Consider the following 18,306-nt stretch of genomic DNA (forward strand, 5'->3'; position numbering starts at 1 on the left):
ACGCGCATTTCCTCATCGATCATTTGAAGTCTTTCACGCTTCTTAGACTTCATTTCCGTAAGTGTTGAAAAACCTTGCTCACAGAGGTAGGAGCTTCCAAATGGTAACAGTGATTCGACGGCCTTGTTACTAAGTTTAGGAAATTTGGTGTTTAAACACAACCAAAACTCAGATAGCTCCTTTTCAGCGAAGAGTCTTTTGAAAACTAAATCGTTTCTTAAATCAATTAAGTTTTCTTGCATTTCTTCTTCCAGATGTTTAATTTCACAGTGCATGAATGGGTTGACTACCCATTCCATTTTCAAAACGTCCAAGTTAGGAAAATATTTCTCAAAAGATGCGGATAATAATGTCAAAGTTTCTTCATCGTTTACAACAAGACGGTGAGCTGAAGAAGCTCCTGGAAATCTTAGGGCAGGCAGCTAAAATTTAACCCAGGATCGCCACGCAAGAGTCCAGTGTATGATCCACCAGAACCCTTTGGCAGGGGGGGGTTAGCACTTCCGCCGATTGGGGAGAACCAGGATTCTTAATAATGTTTAATTAAAATTACCTTGAGTAAAAAGTGAGTGAGAATCTCGCTAAGAATAAATTATAAGCACAGGATTCTTGCGCCACAACAAATTATTTTTCACTGTTTTTTAACCAACAGATTTTACTGTGTGCGAAACTTACTGTGTGTTTTACAACGATGCAAAAATACGACTAATATTGCCGTGAACCCATCCACATTCGCCTTTTTATTTTTTAAAGGTTTCTGCACGATAAGGTTGCTCGCGGCGTGAATTCACGTGCCGGTACTCACCGTGAATGGCGATGTCATGTTTTTCGCGCCATTCACGGCGTGAATTCACGCTGCTAATTCGCGGCCATAATGTGGACTATCTGTACACACAAAATATTTTTTTTAAACATTATCTTTTAATTCGACCAAAAGTTCAATAACTCTAACGATTTTAAATATTTTACAAAAATGTTCGCGGCGCCCCCAGAATTTTTCGTGGCGCCCCAGTGCGCCGCGGCGTACCGGTTGCCCGACACTGCGTCTAGCTTATCACATATCTTTGTATTTTTCTTTCACAAAAAAAAACGTACCCACAGGCGCACTTAAAACCTGCAAAACACTTTGCAAACTTTACTCTAGGTTGTTTTGAGGCTGAACTGTGTGGCTCAACTTATTCTAAAAAAAAATCAGCTTTGATTAACAGCCGAATGTACGTATCAAAGTAACTAGTTGGAAAAATAAAAAGCTTAAAAACTATTCGGTTAAGGTTTAAAATTTGGAGGGTTTTGAAAACCTTCAAACTTTAAGCTTCAATCTCTCATTTCCTATTATCACTAAAACATTGCGTTCTTTTTTTTTGCCAATTATAGAGCTTTGTATTCCCTACTATTTGGTACAGATTGCATTGAAATCGGAATAGTAGGAATCGAGATTTAACGTGATACTTCATTTAAAATGGAATAAAAGCGTATTACAGATAATTTCTTAACTCTTTGAACTATCTGTGATGTTCTCTTTTTTTTTAAGTTACGCAAATCACTGAATAATTTTTTAAAAAATCAGTTTCTTCGATTTCTGGATATCTCCAGTCCAGGAGAATCGAAGAACTTACAGGATTACAGTGCTGTCTCTTACGAAACAGGAAATAATAATAATAAAAAAAAAAGGAATGTAAAAAGAATTATCGAGTATTGTTCATCGATTAAAGGAAGAAAGATTGTTACCAATTTCAGCCATATTCGGTCCATTTATTGTGTTTTGTTTGCCAAGCTTTCGACGTAAAGGACTAGTTGATCTTCAGGGCTTATACTTTATTACCAGTTAGTGAACATCAAAGGTTGTGGTTCACTGAATTGATTTACGATACTCTGGAATTTCTGAATGTTGAGAGATAGTGGATGTTCAGTTCAGAGCTTCGAGGGCTTTACGGCTTGAGCCTTCAGAGCTCGAGCCTTATAGCCCTCGAAGCTCGAGCCGTGAAGCTCAAGTTGGAGGCTCACAAACGTGGAGTTGAAGGCTCTCACAAAGTGCAAGCCTCTTTAAAATCTTAAGGAATGATGAGTAGTCAATAAACAACGAACATTTTAAAAATTATTGTATTCATTTATACAAAAATATGTTGAAAAATTCATTAGCTGCTGTAACTTGATTTTATTTTAAGAAATGAATTTTATTAATTAGTACAAATAAAATGCTTCATATATAAAAAAAAGCTCGAGTCTTTTGAGCCGAGCCTTGGAGGCTCACCGAGCTCTCTGTGAGGCTTCAGCTCGAGCTCTGACTCGAGCCACCAACTGAGCCCTAAGAGCTCGAGCGCTTGAACAACACTAGTCAGAGACATTCTTTGGTTTCTAATGTTATGCAGTCAGTCTTCTACATAACCTAAGCATTGTAGTTGTTGTTTTTGTTTGAAATTTAATGGTTGGATGAGTTTCATTGTAAGTCTCAGTGCCATGGAGTACGTAAACAGTCAGGACAGAAAATAGACCACAACTTTTGATGTTAATCATGTTAAAAACATTATAATTGTAAATAAGGATAAGCCCTGAAGATGACCTAGTATCTACGTCGAAAGCTTGAGTAATAAAGTAATAATTACAATATTATGGCTGAAATTGTGAATAATATTTCTTCTTTTTGGGACCAAAAACAAATATTGAACTTTGATGACTAAGGAGTTTACATAATACCAACGTTAATACCTTTATCCAGGAAGGGAAATAACTTTTGTCTCAAAGTATTCAATGACAACGCGATAATGACGTGAATGTGTCAATTAATTTTACGCTTGGTTTAATAAAACCTGACATAATCAATAAAATTATGGTTACACATGAAACCTACCATGGTCGTAAAAAAAATAGTTTCTCTATTAATTTAGAAAAGCGGAAAAAATTTAGAAGGAAATGAAAATCTAATGACACACTCAAGGTGTTAATTTTTAGGAATATTAGGAAGGATCACTTCCGTTTCCTTTTTTTGCCAGCAAATAATATGGTATAGCTGAATTGTCGTCTTAACACTTCTCATTGCACGGCTGGCGACTTTGTACACATATTGGTGATCACTTTTGTGTCTAATATGCTAATCTTGCACGCTACACTTTCTGGCAGGTTACTATTTGTTTTCTCAATCGTAACCTCAACAACGTAGAGCAGTGTTGCTCATTCGGGGGTTGCTCGAAAAATTGCTACGATTCCAGCGAGAAATAGTAAAAAAAATGACACAGAGGTAAATCTTAAATATTCTGGTCCCTCCAAAGTTATTATTTGGAGACAGAGATGCTGTGGAACTTGGACGATTCCGTGGCAGTAGAAGGAGTGGTTAGCTGAGTATTCTGTGGTTAATCCCCACCCCCTCAGTTTGAAATCTCGGCTTGTCTTTCTTGGATGGAGCAGCTAGTCCGATTTTTATAGTGCTGAGAATACAGGATAAGAAATAATTAATTACAGAGAGTGTCTCTCTGAAGAGTCTGTCTAAAGGGATCTGCTTTGAGATCCTGTTAAGTATTCATGGCCAGAATATGGTACTTCTTGTCTTGGGGATTTCCGGACATTCGCGGAGACACAGTGAACAGTTGTGGGGACTGCAAAGAGTCTTCTTCTGGCGTAATTCTCATTGTGTGTGATCAAAGTAACTGAAAAATGAAAATCACAGAAAACGGAAATTTGATATTTCGATTCGCGGGTGCCACTGTATAACCCAATCGTAACTTTTTTTTGGACAAAATTCAGCAAAACGGAAATGCTACTTTACCTTCCATTGTTTTTTTTTTTCTCAGCGATCTTTTTTTTGCGCTCCAAATAGATTTTATTAAAATAATTGTGGTACCAAAAGCTTTTATGTGAGTTTCATACCAGACATATAATTGTAAACTGTAAGTACCAATTTAGTTACCAAACCTATTACGAAAGTAAACATAACCTTCAACCATTTTGCTACGGACATACTATAACCTCGCTGAGTTTTATTACAGACTGACTCACATAACACAACTCTTTAGAAGTCTGCTTTATAGTTCCGAATTCTCAACTCTGACGCATTCCTTAATCTCCTTGAACCTTTACTAGGTTAAGAACTGTTTCCTTTTATTAAGTATTTATTCTCTCTCCCTAAAGCTCACAACTCCTTCTTTTTTTTCTCCTTTTTTAATCCTGATCAAAAAACCTTGAACAGTTGATATTGTTCAAATAAAAGGAGATTGACTTCCACAGTGTAGCGATATTACTAGGTCCGCACCCTATCAGAGACTAGGACTAGTCACCGATTACCAGGAGTAGGGATAAAAAGGAGAGAATATTGTGCTAGAAAGAGAGAGAGAGAGAGAAATAAAATAAAGGAGAGTGTAGAAATCTTGCATGCTTCCCGGGTTAACCAAGTCAAGGATAGAAGTATATGTAGGTGACTGTCGTCCCTACCACGCTGTCACGTGTGTGCCAAGAGATTCTGCACGTGACTAACAAAGTCGTGTGATTAGTTACAGCCATAAACTATTCGCTGGCTCCATCTATAAAGAATTTAGCCTTTTATTAGTATTTTCTTTTATTTTCTTTATATTCTTATATTTATAGATAAATGCATTGTATGATAATTTGTATGCAAACATTTTAAACATTTACTATTTTATACAAATAAGTGGGGGAAAAACTAGTTTATAATACTTCTAACGCTAATAACTAGTCAAAGTAAAATTCTTGTGAAAATAGACACGATTTTCTATTTCTACTGTTCACTCAGGTGGTGATTTTTAGGAAAACATTATTTAAATAATAATATTTTTATATTTCCACAATATGTACGTTCATCTACCCAAATTAGGTGTCGTGGACGGAGGCGACCAGCCAACATATTTTACTAGAAAATTTCATAGATTAACCAATAAATAAAAACCTAGAACAGGGAATAGATCCGGAAATTGGTGTCAAGAGATAACTTAATCGAACACATTTCCGGTGAATACGAAAATTTGAGCTACACCAATATTAGATCCAAATTTTTGGTTACGAATACCTCAAGGAAGGAAAATGAGTCTTTACGTAATCATCGCATTAATCATTATAACCTCTTCTTTTCTAATAACATTAAAGTTTCCTTTGTTCATGTTATAGAGGAGCGGTACACGTAATAAAGAAGACAGCAATTAACTCTGCTGAAGAACACAGAGGAGGGTGGAAGAAATGATTGTAAATAAATTCAATTAACGCAAAGTGAGAACACAGATAAAGACTAGATAAAGCTATAAAAGCGAACAAAACAAAGCAATAATCTTGGAGGCCAGATTTGTCTTGCAGATGTTGTTAATTCCATCAACAACCAAAAAATAAAAATAAATCGTCTTTTTCTTAATTAAGATTTGTTACTTCTTTGTTTTCAAATAATCTTCGTGTTAAGTTAGAGTTGTAAAATTTTGTAGGAATTAACAATAAACAACTTAATGCATTATCTTTCACAATCGAGGAAAGAATAAATGGATATTTTTTGACCAAATATCAGCTGGATTCTCTTCTTGAAGCATAATTTACGGCCCAAACACCATCCTGTTCCAACCCAGTACCACCACATAGTCATACAGGATATGATGAACATCCTGAGCAATATATTCCTGGCTAGGATATAGCCAAAGCGAGGTGAAATGTATAAAGTTATTCTATAGCGGGGTTCTTGACTTATAAAAATTGGGTTACACCATAACTGTAGTTTAATTTGATTTAAGTTTTTCATCCCTGGGGAAAAAAATATTTTGAATACTGTATTTATGTATTGAACTTCCCATTTAATTGCTCCCTCTCCTTTCTCCCAGAGTTTGTGAGAAAGTTTTTTTTTGTTTTTTGGGTTCTTTTAGGGATAAAGGGTTTTATGATCTGTTGCCAAACAGACGATTGTTTGATATCCCTAAAAAAATCTATACATACTTTGGCCTAAACTTAACTCAATCCTGCACCTCGTAGACTGGAGTTGATAATCAGTTGTAGGTTCGTTAAGTTCATTAAATTCTTTAATATGATCTTTGTACGCTGAAGAAAGAATGAATGCCTGCAAATATCTGGAGCAATTCAATAAAACAGAATTCTCACGAGTGGTGGAAACACTCATGTTCCAAAGGATGCACATATTATTTACAAATTTACAAGTAAAAGAGTCAGACTAGAGACATGCCATCATGTCCAAGCATCGATTTGAAGAAAATGCAAAAGACAATATCGACACTACCACGAGTTTTGCAATAGTATCGGCAAAAAATTTTTAGTCTCAGGCACAGTCTGCTTCCAAGTGAAAAATAAATTCTGAATGTATAAGGGAAGTCGTAACAAAGTAAATTAATAAGAAAAGTGACTTTTAATGTAGAATAATTTGGACAATTTTTAAGTATTTAGTTTTGAGTGAAGCAGCAAAGTAATCGCCTATTTTTTCACTCGGGACTTACCGTCCAGCTACCAATTAGGTGTCCTGGACGTGGGCGGAAGCTCATACTTTACTAGAAACAATTTTTTCTATCAGATAAAAAGTCTTAAGCGGGATTCGAACTGGGGATCTCCCTTAAGCAGCTGGTTCTTCTTATGAATGTTTATTTTTAAACAAAGTTTTAGCTAAATAGATTCTTGCTATCCTCTAGAATAGCTATAATTCTATTTGTATTAATATAGACTAAAGGCACAGACACAATCTTTACAAAAGAATATGGCTGTAGGTAATTGTTTCCCCATTATATTTACTGCAGCATGGAGACAAGCAGGTTCAGTTAAAATTAGATTACTGAATAACTAACTATATTATGTGCATGAAAATTACTTTAAAAGTTTCCTAATATTACGGGGATGTCATTTAAAATTTCCATAACATTTTACATGTTTACACCTACGTAACGAATAATGGTTACTTTATATTTTACAGTGCCCAATATAAAACGTGGAATAATTTGTATATTTTAACATATTTTATTATTTTATTTCAGTGAATTGCTTTGGAGGGGGTGGACAGGAATTAGGAATATTTTATGAGAAAATGGAACATAATGATGTAAACCAAGTGGGTGGTGATGATGCTGTTATTTAGGGGGAATATGTTTTTCTGCATAGAGGTTTTTGGGATGAAGATTGGCATAGAGTCTAGGAATATTTTGGAACGTTGCTAAATTAGGTAGAAGGAGAAAATGAGATTTTTTGGAGAGGATAGTAAGAAGAGTTTGATCGAATATACGAGGGTCGTTTGAAAAGTCCGTGCAAAAATAAAAACTACTTAATTTTTTGGGGTAAACCTTTTTTATTTTTCAACATAGTCTCCTTTTAGGCTTATACACTTCGTCCAACGCTGCTCTAGTTTGTTGATCCCTTCCGAACAATAGGATTTGTCCAAGTCTGAAAAATAGCCATTCGTTTCTGCAATCACCTCCTCGTTTGAATAAAATCTTTTTCCCGCCAGCCATTTCTTCATATTGGGGAACAAATAGTAGTCCGAGGGAGCCAAGTCTGGAGAATAGGGGGGATGTGAAACGAGTTGGAACCCTATTTTCCATTAATTTTGCGACCACAACTGCTGAGGTGTGAGCTGGTGCGTTGTCGTGATGGAAAAGGACTTTTTTGTGGGCCAATCGTGGGCGTTTTTCTTGCAGCTCGGTTTTCAAACGGTCCAATAACGATGAATAATATGCACCTGTAATAGTTTTACCCTTTTCCAGATAGTCGATGAGGATTATTCCTTGCGAATCCCAAAAGACAGTCGCCATAATCTTTCCGGCCGAAGGAACGGTCTTCGCCTTTTTTGGCGCAGATTCCCCCTTGGTAACCCATTGTTTAGATTGTTCTTTGGTCTCAGGAGTGTAATGATGTATCTATGTTTCATCCACAGTGACGAAACGACGCTTAAAGTCCTGCGGATTCTTCTGGAACAGCTGCAAACCGTCCTTGCAACACTTCACACGATTTCGTTTTTGGTCAAGCGTGAGAAAATCACTCGACTTCCTCGATTCAAACGAATGCCAAACACAAAGAAATAGACCGATCTGGCTGAAACTTGGTGTGCGTTCTTCCAAGAGATGCTACTAACTAAACATAACCTCGATACGCGCCAGTAGTGCTATCTCTCTGACTTTGCACGGACTTTTCAAACGACCCTCGTATTGATGTGAAGTAGGTTCGGGCTTTACAGATGGGAACTTCTAAGTGCAAAGGTTTTATTAAAGGAATAAACTATATTGTTTCATTCATGAAAAAGTTTCACTCTTATTAATCAGATGTTGGACTCTATTGGGGCTCCCAAAATATCGGATTCAGTGTAAATAGTTCCTTGGGGAAGGATCAACAAGGGAGTTTCGTATGTTAAAGGGAACATACGTTTTGATGGCTCAAAGAACACAAAAATATTGGTCTGTCTTTCTGCAAGTAGGATCGATATTGTCTTGACATTTTTTATTCGTTTCCGTTCTTTTTCTTCCTTAATTTGATTCGATGAATTTGGATATAAGATCGCATGCTTCCTTCTACCTTTAGAAAGAGAAGATTAGCGTCAATAAGTAATCTCTTATTTCTTTTTTTTGTCCACTTGCATCCTTTCTCTTTGATACAATTATTAACCATGAACTATGTGATCTGTTTGATCGTGATTACCAAAATTGAATGAATGTAACATCAGAAATAAAACTCCCCCAAAAAAAAGTCGAGACCTTGTAAGATTTTTAATTCACAAAGAAAGCAAGGGTATATAAAACAGGTTTAGTAATAGCGCACGAAGAACTACACGAGAGACTCGTATAACTGTCTTCGATTCAGGGTTATTTCATGATCCAAGGCAAGAGAACGAAGACAGTCTTTAAAATAACAACGGGGAACTTGAAAAGGTTAAATTGATCTTCGGTATAGTAAGGGTGGAAGCGAGACAAAGACTGATGAACTTTGCTTTTTATCAAATTATTTGTTCTTTTCTAGATAATAAGAACCATGAACTATAACTTCGTTTATTACTTATTTTTGGGGGCCTCCAGAGAGATGAACCCCCTCAATTTCACTAACTGAACTCAGCTTTACTGTTGCCCAGAATCCTTCGAAGCCCCAGTAGCCCAGGAAAAGCCCATTTTGCTTTAACCTTCCTTTGATTAAGTCAGATTGTCATTGCATAACTTTTTTGTTTTGTAGTTGACTCCAGCAAACTAAATACCTACTTGAATTCGACTTGATCTCCAAGTAGTATTCAGTCGCCCCTGAAGATTGCCAAGTTCCACAGTAAGTTTTAGACAAATACAATAAAAAAAATTTATTTTACAATTTTGAACTCACATATAAAATGGATCATGATCCAATACATAAAGCTGACTTAGTTAGACTTACAGGTTTTCTGGCTTTAAAATTATTGTAATACACACAAATTGACATAACAAAAGACAACCAAGTTTATCGTTCAACCGGGCGGCTAAGGGTACGTTTACAACGGAGCTGTGAGTATAGATGATAGCAGAGATGATAACTGATAGAGTAAAATATAATCGCTGATTAGTGTGCACAACAGAGCTGTGATACATGCAACATGAAGTGAAGAAGAGTTTTTATGTTCAGCAGCAACAAAAAGGTATATTTTAAAGAAAAAACGCTTTAGAAAATATCATGTACATCCCATAAATAAAAAACGAAGTACTTTGGGCGAATTTCACTATTTATATAAGGAACTTAGAAATTATCCGGATCGTTTTTTTGAATATGTGAGGATGGGTCCACCCACATTCGACTATATTTTAGAAAAAATAAGGTCAAAATTAAGAAAACTTTGGAAAAATTGTCATGGAAATCCTATAACTACAGAAGAAAAACTAGTGATTACTCTTAGGTAAGTAATGATTTTATTGAAAAAAAAACAACAAATAAATACACATGAAAATAAATGTAAGCACGATTTAAAAAACAAAATATTGTTTAAAAGTAAATAATAAAATAATAACCAAAAATAATGAGTAAAGACAGCACTAAATAATTTTTCGACGTCCTTTTGAAGCTCCGATACTGGAGTTCAGCTAGCAGAAAAATGAAAAATTCAATTCTATCATCTATGCTCGTTTATAGCAGCGCGTATGAGTCACTAGTCGAAGCTTCGTTGTGCACGCTCACATAAGAATGTACTAGGTTATTCTATAAGCGCTGATGCATCACTGCTATCATCTCCTCTATCATCTATGCTCACAGCTCCGTTGTGAACGTACCCTAAGGGATTGTCCAGTCCCTGTACGAAACAATTCTAGATAGAGCTAAGAACTTAGTAATGGCGGACGCACAGACGAATTTGGATACTATATACTGGTCTCCTGAGAGAAGCCCAAGGGCAATTGTCCACACTAAACTTTCCACACTCTTTGCGGTCCCCTCTCCTTCCACATTCGCAGTTTTGCCAACTGGGAAATGATGCACTGTTAGCGCCAAAAGACAAATTCAATTCTAAGCAGGGGGGGTCCGAACATCCTTTCGAGGATCGAACACCTGCCTTGTCCCTTCCCAAAAGCATATCAAGTTTCCACACTCTAACTAAGTTAACTAAGGTAAATGCGAAGACTTGAAAACGGAAAAGACTAGGCGTTAAAAATAGTTAAAAATTGACCGAATGTTTCTAGAGTAAGTTGACTCATATAATTAAGTCGTTATGCTTTAAATAATATTCATTACTTTTTTATTACTGTTAATACAATCCGTTTTATATGAAAGTAAAACAAAATGTTTATATTGTTAAGTTCTTTTCAAATTTCAAGGTTGGCAAATTTCATGGCAATATAGTTCCAATAAAACACAACCTAGAAGGACTAAAAGTTGATCTGTTTTTTTAAAAGTTTTCTAACAAAATTGTTGTTTCGTGACGTTTAAGTTATCATTTTCTTAGCTTATTTTTCTATAATCTACTTAATTTAGTAGTTAAAACTAATAATCATACTTAAGTGTGAAAATGGAGGGCACAGCATCTTTAAGGAGATTGTAATTTGTTTTAAGGACACTAATTCAAGGTTAACGTTTTAACGGGGAAGTGCTATAATTCTGCGTCAGTATTGTTTTCTTTTTCTATTCGATATAATTTAGTTTCGATTTTAAGGAGTGTTCGAGGCTGTTCTCATCTTTCAGCCACGATTCCTCAGGCGATAGTTCTCTTTAAGTATTCGATCGTAAATCTTCTACTCCCTGAAGGAAACAGGAAAAAGTCCAGAAAAACACCGTGAGAATCGCAAGGATCATGTTTGAGGTTAGACTAATATTATAGGACAATTTAATTACTTAATATCATTTTAATGCCCAAATCAATTAAACTTGCTACGATTAATTCTAATTTTAAACATCAAGCCCCTGCTTCAACCTTAGATATGTCCAGTTTAAATGCAAGTAAAATTGCAAAGACAGATATATACGTATATATTAAGTCGTTAAAAATAAATTATGTTATTAAGATTGGAAAAAAAAAAGTAAATAGAAATAAATAACAGCCCTCTAGAAAAATTTACTTAACCTTTTACCATAAATGTGGTAAATGCAATTCTCAAAACCTTTAATTTAAATCTTAAGCATCATAGACTCATTAAGTCTTAAGTTCTTAATTAATCTATCACCTTCTAGTAATAATGTCATTCCATTTTCTTTTCTAGTTACCTTGACTTCCATTTTTAGTTTACCCGTTTGTGAAAAACTTTTTTTAACCAACCTTGGTATCTTCCCGCAAGTCATCAACAATTTACTGGGTTCTCCACCCATAGTACTTCTTGGTTTTTGTTTAATGTTCAATTATTGAGTTCCCTTCTCTTCTGTTTTGTTTTAATATAAATTTTAACCTTTTTTTTTTTTTTTTGCTCCTTTAATGGTAGTAGTAATTATCTAGATAATGAAGAATGAAAAGATAATAAAAGAATAGATGCTGTTCATCCTTATTTGGTGGCTGATTCATTAAGTCCAAAAGAATTAAAGATTATTGCCAATTTCAGTCTTTATTATACATTTTACTGCCAAGCTTTCGATCTAGAGGCTAGGGGTCAACTTCAGGGCTGAGAAAAACATATGTTTTACAGAAATACAGATAGCAATGTACATTAATATTATGATATAAACAATAGTATACAACAATTATTTACCTTTATACTTATTAATAATTGGTAATACAATATGCGTTTTTGTCTCAAAGTTTGGTTAATGTTTTTGGTCCTAACTGTTTTGGTACTGAGTGGTCGGTTTTAAAATGACAATGGCAATAATTGGCGACACCTACTTAGTACTCAAACAATCCAGGACCAAAGGCACCAACTTGTAAGGTAAAATAATTACAATTGTTCATAATTATAGAGTAAATAATTGTTGTAAATAATTTTCACTGCACTGAAGATGGCCCCTAGTTCCTAGATAGAAACCTCGGAATAATAAAAAAAATCGTCTCCTTTTGGGTTATCGCTTTACGCATGAGCGTACTAAATACATTCTATCAGCAAATCCAAAAAGTTGGTTTATTCTGTTGCAGATTTCCGACGTTGTTTTGCAAGTTGTAAAAAGTAAATAAAATAACAGCAATGATATTGTTCTTCAGTGACAAAAAATGGGCGAGATTAATTGGGCTGCATTGCTATAAGGGGAATTTTGTTTTTGTTAAGTTGGTATTGCTTTGTATTGAAGGTTCGTCAATGGTTAACTTAATCTGTAAGTATAGTTTTCTCTTTGTTTAAGTAGAAGTGTTGTGTGTACTTTGATGAAATGGATTAACTGCCATAATGTGCTCCTGAAACTGAAGTCTGCTTCAATTCTACGCAAATACGCAGCTTCAGGTGATTTAACTCTGAATTCAATGTTTTCTATTAAATAGATTTAATGTGGCTTTCTGCAGCGCAGTATATAAGGCAATCTGTTTATGTGTCAGTGATTGATTCCTAGGCTTTGCCTTAGAATCTCAATCAACCAGTAGCCCAAATCCACTACCTCTGAAAGCCAGATTGATTGGAATTTTGAGATTTACCATCGCCAGTGATGAAAAGTCAGATTTCCTGCGATGGCGTCTAAGTCCTTGAGGTAAGGTTCACTTTCTTTTCCAATGCTGGATGCCCTAGATATTAGGTTCAAAGTAAGTTCTACTTTCCGAATAACGATCTTTGGAGCAGTGTTCCGAATAAAGGTGAATGTTTCCAACATTACTGAACACACTTTGTTGCGGTGAAAGCCCTCATTAAAAGGAAGTTAGTGTTTTTATGGATTTATTATTTTATTTTCCCTTTCTCTTTCATAAAACGCTATAAAATTATACCATTAATAAGAAAGAAATACGTTTTTAGAAGTCACAGTAAATGTTGTCCTTTTAAAAGTAAACTGAACAAAAACACAGCTGGATTTCTATGAAAATGCAAATTTCTTGAAGTAGAAAACTAATTGGTCTAACGACAATGAAATATAGTTTTCTTTCAAATAAAATCAATATATCTAAGCCTTTCTTTCACTCCAGGCAATATTTGTTCCTTTCTTTTTTGAAGGGGAAAAGAAGTAATGCTGTATTGATTTCACTTCCTCCCCATTATTATTTAATTTCCGTTTAATTTTATTAAGGATGTTGTAGGTATTAAAACAGGATTTCAAAGTCTCATTTTTTTGGATTAAGATGGACACCTCAAGCTATAGAAATGTCAAAATTTCAATATGAACTAAAGGTAAGTAACTTATGTAGAGACGATTTAAGACCTAAACTGATCGGCATTATTGAACATTTGAGAAGATTTTCTTTGAAAAGCGCAGTCAGGCCGGAAAAAGGGACGTATCTAGAAGGAAGAAAGAACAATGCCAATTTCAATCATTATTTTCTGTTTTTACCGAGCTTTCCACACAGTGTATCTTCAGATCATATCCAGACAGGACTAGAGGCACACCAACTTACAATGTAACCAAAAAAAAAATAAGTTGTAATTGTTAATATCGTGTAAGCTATGAAGATGACCTAGTTTCTAGGTTGAAAGCTCGGCCAATATAAAAAGTAATGACTGAAATTAGCATTATTATTTTGTTCCTTCCAGATTAAGGAAATCAGTTACCAAAAACAAAGAACGATACTCTACAATGTAACGAATCTAGTTTACCATCGGCTGATTTTATTGTTATTGGATGCAAAAACAAAATGTCTTTGTTGTATCCAAATATGCGGAAAATGGGTTTACAATCTATTTATCATTTTTCCTAGCTCATACCTTGTAGAGGCAGGTTTTATTGCTGATCATGGTGTTTTTCACTATTAATGGAAAAATTGACTTATTATTTCCGATGTGGGAGACCTTCGTTTGTTCTTAAAGAAAACTGTACCAGATTTAAAAATATTTAGTTTCGCAGCATCACCCTTCTACGATCTGATTAATAATCAATTAAAGATTAATTCCAAAAGGCGTTCTAGTTTTAACATATATTAATAATAAATAAGTAATTTTAAAAACATAACCATTAATCATACGATTGCAATGTATGGATCTTGAGACATGGTTAACGAGTCGTAGTAATGTAGTTGGGGAATTTAAGGGAGAAAGATTTTGATGAAAATGAAGACATTGTAGAAGAAATTAAAGGAAAAAGATGTGACTGGTTAGGACAAGTAGATTGCAAGGGATATGGAAAGAATTAGCTAGTAAATTACATAGATAGAAACCCCAAGGAAGATGAATGAGGAGGATATTGCAAAGCTGGGCTATAACATTAACTAATTTCCAGAATAATAGCGAATGTCCGTAATTTAAGAATGGTTATTCTATCATTAGACTGTGTGCTCCTACGCCACTACCATCTGTTGATGAATCTGGAAACTAAGGTAGTGAATGTTTTTTTTTTTTTTTTCTATCGCTTTCTAGAAAATAAATACTCTTTGAATTAAATACATTAACCTTTCGAAAGAAAATATTTAGAGGAAAAAAGGCATTCTTTCTAAAGGCTAATACTCATGACTGTTATTTGTCATTCTGATTTATTTCAGAATGTAGTGAAATCATTAGTTGGTGATTCAATCATATTTTGGGCTAATAATCATTATAAAGGGAAAGGAGAGATGTATTGCTTAGTTGTTTATTTACATAAAATTATCGTATTCATTTTTCTTTTATAATTTAAATTATAGGGTTTTTTGTTTTTGAGTTGGGAATTGTTTAAAACTTGATTTGTGTCATCATTGTCCTACATTTATTTTATAGTTTTGTTACCATTTCTGATTGTACTGAAATTTTTCTCTTTCACCCATCCTTGATATTATATGTACTTCATAGCAACGCTGCTCTATTTCTGACCAATTGTTAACTGACAGCATAAATTAATTAACTCTGTGTAGCCTCTTCAAAACTAATGCCTCCATCGCCTTAAACATAATTAATACTTTTTGAAACACAATACATTATTTCATGCTTAAAAATACTGTTTTATTTATTTTTTTATTAAAATTTTAAACAAGTCATAGGATGTAGACTGAACCAATTACATCAAATTTATTAGTTACAGTTTTATGTATGATCGAAAACGTTAAAGGAAAAAAAATATATCTTCTTAGCTTTGTACAATTTCTCTATTTTCGTTGTGAATAATTTGAGTTATCTTATTTTAGCTCCGTAAAAGATTTAAATTTTAATCAATTGTTTAGCTTGAATATTTAATATAATCTGTTCATTATTTATTCTATTAGTGGAATGAAAAGAATTTCTGGTGAAAAAAAAAATGGAATTCTATCCAATTGGAGAGAGAGTTGACCTAGGTTGGCCTTGATCTTGTTAGCTAGCCGTGATCTAGGATCTAGTCCCCGGTCTAGGGTAACCGGCCAGTTCACTAGATACCTTTTTTTTTTTTTTTTTCTAATGTATGAACATAATTCTGATAGCAGTATTTTCAGTAAACTTTTAATTATCTAAGGTAAGTTTTGCCTATAAAACTTGGGCCGAAAGAGGCTGTGATTTCAATATCATCTTTCCACTTCAAGAATTTACAATCATATATATAGGGTGTCCCAAGCTATATGAATAACGACTTTTTCTCGGAAACTAAGATAGCTAGAAAAAAACTAAAAAATACGTGTTCCCTTAGTTTTTTGTTAGAAATCCAAATTTAATTTGTAAATTTTTTTCGGTGCTTCTAGAAGCGAGATACAGGCACCAACTTCATTTTTTCCAAATAGGGAGGTGTGGTTCTTATTTAAGAAGTAGATTCCTCTATTTTTTTTTTTAAGAAAAATTTACTCGAACGGTATTTTCCTGTGAGCGATATTTTACAAGTTATGAAATGAAAACATGATTCTTATAAGAAATTTCAAATTGATAATATTTAACGGTTTTTTGATTGAATAAGAAGAAAAGTACTATTTTATTATAAATTATACTCCTCATTAACATAACAGATCATGCCTCCACCATTAGAGATACAATAGACATGCTCTTTCCTGCCAATTGTCCCTTACTGCCAAAGAAATAGATTCGAATTTAACCGAGTTACAGGCATCTATTATTCTTTGCTTTAGTTCATCTACAGATGCAATCCCGGCTTGATTCTGATACACCTAGATTTAGAAATGCTTCTAGGTAAGCAGAAATAAGGAAAGAAAAAAAAAGTTATGAATAATCACCTTGTTTTTCAGGTATCCCCAAAGGAAATAGTCCATAGGTGTCAAGTCCGGTGAGAGAGGTGCGCCACTGAATCGCCCCCCGAGTCCATATAACAAGCCCATCAAATTGCCAATCGAGAAATCTCTTTACGTGCCTGATGGTGTTATATCGACACGAGGGGCGATTCTGCTATACTGAAAAGTACTGGATTACTGTGCTTTTATTGGTGAGGGAGTGGCTTACGGTGTCACTTCGTCATCAGCTGCGACCGCCTACTTCACACATCCCGTTCGCCAATGAGATTAGCCAATCGTTTTTGGTAATTATTTCTAGGAAAAATACTATTTAAATTTCTTTTACTAATTTTTCCCCCATAGGTATTTGATAAATTATCGAATAATGCAATAGAAATTGATATCGTAAAAATCTCCAAAATAAAGCTGTTTTCAGCATTATATTTCCAGTTTCATACTTCTAGTGTAATGCAGAATCAAAAAAGTTAATGAAATATTTTCCTAAAGTAAAAGAAAGTAAAATCTATATCATTGAATGAAAGTGAAAGAGCACCATTTTATGTACTGGATAACTGTGATTTTATTGGTGAGGGAGTGGCTTACGGTGTCATACGTCATCAGCTATAGCCCGCCTACTTCACACATCCCTTTCGCCAATGAGATAAGCAAATCGTTTTTCGTAATTATTTCTAGGAAAAATACTATTTAAATTTTTTTTACTAATTTTTCCCCATAGGTATTTGATAAATTATCGAATAAAGTAATAAAAATTGATATCGTAAAAATGTCCAAAATAAATATGTTTTGAACATTATTTTTCCGGTTTCATACTTCTAGTGTAATGTAGAATCAAAAAAGTTAATGAAATATTTTCCTAAAGTAAAAGAAAGTAAAATCTATATCATTGAATGAAAGTGAAAGACTCCATTTTATGTACTGGATTACTGTGCTTTTATTGGTGAGGGAGTGGCTTACGGTGTCACTAGGTCCGCCGCCTACTTCACACCAATGAGATTAGCCAATCGTTTTTGGTAATTATTTCTAGGAAAAATACTATTTAATTTTTTTTTACTAATTTTTCTAATGGTGGAGGCCATTTCGAGCATGATCTGTAATATTAATGAGGAGTAAAATTTATGATAAAATAGTACTTTTCTTCTTATTCAATCAAAAAACCGTTATAATATTATCATTTTGAAATTTCTTATAAGAATCATGTTTTCATTCATAACTTCTAAAATATCGCTCACAGAAAAAAAACCGTTCAAGTAAATTTTTCTTTAAAAAAAAAATAGAGGAATCTATTTCTTAAATAAAAACCACACCTCCCTATTTGAATAAATGAAGTTGGTGCCTGTATTTCGCTTCTGGAAGCACCGAAAAAATATTACAAATTAAAGAATTCCTAACGAAAAACTAAGGGGACACGTATTTTTTAGTTTTTTTTAGCTCCCTTAGTGTCCGAGAAAAAGTCGTTATCCATATAGCTTGGGACAGCCTGTATTACGAAATACTCGTATTTCTTAAGGATTAATCCAGAAAAAAGAAAAATGCTGGAATGAATGATAAAAGCTGGAATGATAAGAGGTAATTTATACTGTAAAGATAATTAATGTAGGCTCATAATTTTGTATAGAGATGAGATGATCCTTATTTATGTACCTCCACCAAGTAAAAAGTAAGAAATATTTCTAGTGACGACACAGTTGAAGGTTAGTTACTATGGGCTCGAGGTACCACCTCACAGA

The 18,306-nt window shown here is 34.0% G+C and overlaps 1 protein-coding gene across 1 annotated transcript in view; it reads left to right on the forward strand.

Annotated features, from left to right (window-relative positions):
• LOC141460319 (uncharacterized) overlaps positions 1-18,306 on the forward strand; it is a 122,758-nt gene that overhangs the window by 86,298 nt on the left and 18,154 nt on the right. The window lies entirely within an intron of this gene.

This window comes from Rhodnius prolixus, unplaced genomic scaffold (assembly GCF_049639745.1).
Source record: "Rhodnius prolixus isolate KJV_2025 unplaced genomic scaffold, Rpr scaffold_6, whole genome shotgun sequence".
Taxonomy (NCBI): Eukaryota; Metazoa; Arthropoda; class Insecta; order Hemiptera; family Reduviidae; genus Rhodnius; species Rhodnius prolixus.